This window comes from Cryptotermes secundus, unplaced genomic scaffold, assembly GCF_002891405.2.
Source record: "Cryptotermes secundus unplaced genomic scaffold, Csec_1.0 scaffold958, whole genome shotgun sequence".
NCBI lineage: Eukaryota > Metazoa > Arthropoda > Insecta > Blattodea > Kalotermitidae > Cryptotermes > Cryptotermes secundus.
Window position 1 is genome coordinate 362,251 of NW_019720583.1, and position 5,230 is coordinate 367,480.

Here is a 5,230-nt window from a genome sequence, read left to right on the forward strand (position 1 = left end):
TTCAGAACCACTACTTATCAGAAAATCTGGTAGCGCAGGGAATCGAACCCGGGACCTCTGAATCTGTAGGCAGGGACTCTGAACAGGAACTAGACCACAGAGTCAGTCGGTATAGTTCGCTTGCGGACTACAGGCCACGGAATTTATTTGTTTTTATATGATTTTATTTTTAGAATTTTATTGATAAGCAAATTCTGCTTCTGCTTAAATGAAGTCATTGTGCGTCTGTCATGGCGCTTGACCTCCAGGATCGGACCTCACGTTTCAAACCGGAAGTCCGAAAGGGCGTCATTAGACAATGCGACTCAGTTGCTTTATTATCTCATACACAAAACTTATTTTGCTAAAAGCTTAAGATCTCCCTTTACTTAACTAAATAAGCAGTACTCCATTAAGACGTGTCGGGGAGCGGATGCATGGATCCACATTTCCTTGACCTCGGCACTAGTTGGAGGTGCTGCTTTACCACCGGTACCCTTTGGATAGGAGTTTGGGTACACCCAGAGCCGGTCTGAACCATATGGAATAGTGAATATTCTTGAACCCACGGGGACTCGAACTCCGACCCCTCGGCCTTCCAGTCAGTAGCTAGTTCCTATACCGACTACGCTATACCAACTAACAACTTATTTTACTAAGATCAATTTTTCTATCTCCTCGGTTTTCCAAGAAATTTCCGTACTGAAATTATGTATCAGTTCTTGATGCTACCCATTGCAGCTACCTCGTCCTATAGCCGATGCCATGAATACCATTAGATCACTTCGTATATCCGGACACCGCTCCATACCGTGCCCTCCTGTCTTTATATTGGATTGTTTAAAATAATGGTTTATAGCTCTCACGCGCCAGTTCTGTGTCATCAAGTGGCGGCTTTCATTTCACGGAGATTAAAACAGTGCGACTGACCGAAACACTCATGAAGTTGAATATTTTATGCTTCCAGAATTCCCACTGGTTCAATTGGTGTAGGTATCTGTCATTGCCAACTTCAATATTTGAAAGCATGGAACTTCGTGTAAGCCGTGTAATAATAATAATAATAATAGTGTACGTGTTCATATGCATGCCTCTAAAACCTCACAATACTATCGCTATCGGAACGGACCTCATCAGTCAGGAAGCTACAATATTTATGGCAGAAAGCAAACTAGTATTCTATTTGTAATTCATTTCTAGTCCTTCATGTAAATTGCTTTATTCCTTCAGATGTTTCGAAAAATATCATCTTAAAAGACGTATCCGTTTTTGTTAATTTTATTCCAAATGAATTAATCACTCTAGGATTAGAGAACACCGCTCGACAAATGTAAGCATAATTATGAATTCTGCGGAACAAAAGCGACAGCATCTTAATTACATATAGTAGCTCGGAATTCTTCTAGAGAAATTTGAAATAAATCAAAATATCTTGCCAGTGTACTCCTAAATCCTTGCAATGAACTGACCACCCACCCAGGGGGTCCTACCGGTTATCTAAGATGTAGTAAACCGAAGTGAAATGGAGAGTTTCGTGGCGATAGGCCAAGGCCAAAATTGGGGCTGTAGCACCAAAGGAAAACAATACTCCTAGCTGGTTTGTATTTTAATTCGAATGGAATCCATCCCAACCTGAAAGAAGCAACATTAGAAACGCTACGTACATATCCATATACCCAAGATTATAAACGTGTACCTATTTCTGTCTTCATACCAGATCAACGAGCTTACAAACTTTGGGTACGGTTCCTTTGCATTTTTATCATGATCGTGTTATCGCCCAGTAAACTAAACACATTATCAAACTAAAATAAAATAAAAAAGAATACGAAAAGACTGAAATATTTTTTTTTAATTTTTATTTTACAATCTAGTCAATATACATAAATAGAGTAATTAGTAAAAGGGATGGGTGTGTGTAATATTGAAGCAGGTATCGTCCTCCGATGATTCTCTGGTGCTTATCTAATGAGATCCTCTGGCCACATTCTGTTTAGTCTTCTTTCTATTGCTGGTTGGTTGAAGCGGTCTCTTATTGGTTGGTTGTTGCTTTGAGTGGTCCGGTTTTTGTGTTTCTCCGTGTAGGCTCTGATGACTTCTGTTCTATATGGTATGCTTAGATCATTGTGTAAGGTAGCGAACCTGAAATATAGAACAGAAATGGTCCACATTTTCAAATTAAAAATATTGACATCAAAATATAATTAACATTATTACTTCCAGAAGAGCTGTTAGAGTGAGGGCAACTGGAATAAAATTGAAGAAAGCAGTCTTCTGGGCTTTGGCGCCGTGTATATGTGGTGTTAACCGACGTTTCGGAGGAACGTATCGCCCCCAACTTCAGGNAATTGTCTGACGTTTTACGAGTTCAATTAAAATGAATTGATATTTATTTTTTAAACAAAGGCAGACATTCTTCATCCTAGCAGATTCAAATATATATAAATATGATAGCAGAACACTACCAACTCTACCAAAGTGCAGAAGCATTTCCATTTTATTAATTTCCTCATCTCTCTATAACCTGTCAGGCACCTAGTCCAAATAATTTTCTTTTATTTATCCACAAAGCATATCTGAAAATTTAATTGTAAATATACATTTCAATCGATGGGTTGAAGAACGTCAAATAACTCATTTTTATTTCCATAAGGGAGGTTTATAGTTTTATGTTTGCACGTGGGCTGTGCAGAAAATATCGGAGAATGGGGTGGGGGGTAGTCGTACCTCACGACTTGTTTGCAATATGCGTCCGCCTTCATGACTGCCGCTGAAGAACCCCACGTCGGCACTACCCCCTGCGTACATTAGTATGGAAATTGGGAGAAATCGAAATAATTCATATCCTTTCACGGTTATTGTTCATTCTGTGTTATTCGACCCCTTTTTTCAAGCCCATTGTACATTTCGATTTTTCCCGATTTTTGTGTAAAACATCTGTCGTGAGGGGAAGGGATCTCTCTGGTCTCTGTCTTGCTTTACACAAAGGCAATAGGGACCTATTGTTGTTACGGATTTTTGGAAAATGAAAATTTTCGACAAAATGAAAATTTATGCATCTTTTGTAGCAAAGAGGCCCTTTCCAGGAGATTAGTTTGTGAGGTAACAAAAGCTATGTTCAATCCCCCCCAGGGGAGTCTGTTCCTAGGACTACATGCAAATATTGTCGTAGAAGAGGGGTGGGTTGACTGGGGAGAGCAATAAGGACAGAGTGGGGTTGGAAATCTCTGCAGGGGGACCCGATCAAGGGGCAGTTACGACTGTGGCACATTCAATATAAAAAGTAAAAACTGACGCAAAACCAATTCTAAATGAGGGAAGCCATGAAGCATCAACTACTTATGTGTGTGTGCCGCTTTCAAGGCAAGTGAAAAGAATACGGACTTTGCTATTCTGTGTCGTGTCATTTACTCAGCTGTTTCGTTTCATACTCTTTGAAATTCTCCGCCCCCGCCAACAAAACCCCACCCACAAGTGACGCGTGACACATCTTCAACTGAAAAGATGCTGAGACTTGAATTTTACAACAATTTCTGCCTTCAGCGGAAGGCATCCTCCCATGGCAATTTGGTGGCTTTCATCAAAAGCCTCAGACAAACATTAAAATAAGCTTGAAAGATTTGAACTGGTTTTCATTGCATCTGAATGGTCCGTGGTTCGACATACTCTTCAAGATGATAACTGTAATAGGCTGGGGAGAGAAGGAATCGCTATATTTTTAAGATTATATAATTTTGTAATTTGGTATAGGCTACGATTATAATTGTTTCGTTGTAAATTTGTGTAAAATTAAAAATAGAATGTCCGGTTACTGTCTTACCTGAGGGGTGAAGAATTATGTAAGAAATAATAAACAAAATGGTCGATATTGTGATCCACTCTATATAATTAGACTTAAGATATAAGCAAAGTCATTCAGATTATCGAGAATGTACAGCACATTGTGCCATATGATTAATCGACTGTCTTCATTCTAACAAACCTTACCTTCAGAATCACGCCCAGTATCCAAGTTTATACTTAATAAATTCGATTTCAAATAGTTTTATTTTATTATAATTTACGTCTCTGTGGTCTAGAAGTTAAGAGTTCCTGGCTACAGATCCACTGGACCCGTGTTCGTTTCCCGGCGCTACAACATTTTCTGAGAAGTAGTGGGTCTGAAACGGGGTCCACTCACCCTCGTGAAAATAACTGAGGAACTATTTCAAGGACATAAGCGGCTGCGGTCTAGGAAGCGGAAACTAACGGCCGTGGGGATTAGTTGCTCTGACCACGTGACGCCCTCTATCCGCTAAAGTTGGCACTAACTTCGCCGACAAGCGGCGGTCGCTCGGTCGCTATAGCTGGCTTGCGGACTAAAACCACGGAGTTTGTTTGTATAATTTATTTCAGCTTTATTTTAGCTCCCTAATGAAATTACATGCAGCGAAATCAAGGCGACATTTAGAAAAGCTGCACACTCGAAGTGACAGCAAACTTAAAGAAACCCGAATGACCTCCTGACTTCTTGTTTCCTGGGTAACAATAGACCTAGAACCCGAGATAAGTGATCGGATTTATATTCTAAGAATTTTTACTATTTCAGATGAGTCTGGAAGTGAAAGAGTATTTGGTCAATCTCCGTTCATTCTGAAAGTCCTGTTCAAAGGACACTAATCGCCTCTGTGGCGGTTATTCCCATTCACTCCTTTCTGCTATCCGTGACTTAGTAGCATGTGTCTACATTTTCATTTCTTGTAATTTTAAATTCGAAATCTCAAGACTTCGCCTAAGCCGAGATGTGTTGTCTCATAGCAACGTGCTCAGCCCACACACATACACTGCGACATGTTCGTGCAAACCAATGGAAAGCATTTCAGACAAAACGAGGACTCTATAAAGCATAGCGACATGAACATATATATAAAAATATGTGTATGTATGTATGTGTATATGTATGTGTATGTATATACAGGGTGTCCCAGGAGGAATGTGCCAAATTTTGGGAGGGTGTTCCTTATGTTAAAGTATGCCGATATAACCCAAAACACCTATGTCCAAAGTTGAACGGTTACGGAGATAATGGCCAGAGAAGTGTCAAACTTTGACCGGTGTTACACACTTGTTGATTACAAAATACATATTAAAACTGGCAGGAATATGTGGATTCTGTAATGTTAATAATGTACGTAACATCAAACTAACTTGTGAGTGACGGAAAGCCATAAAATTGAAGTACGAAATACTCGCTCGCCATGTCATAATTGTC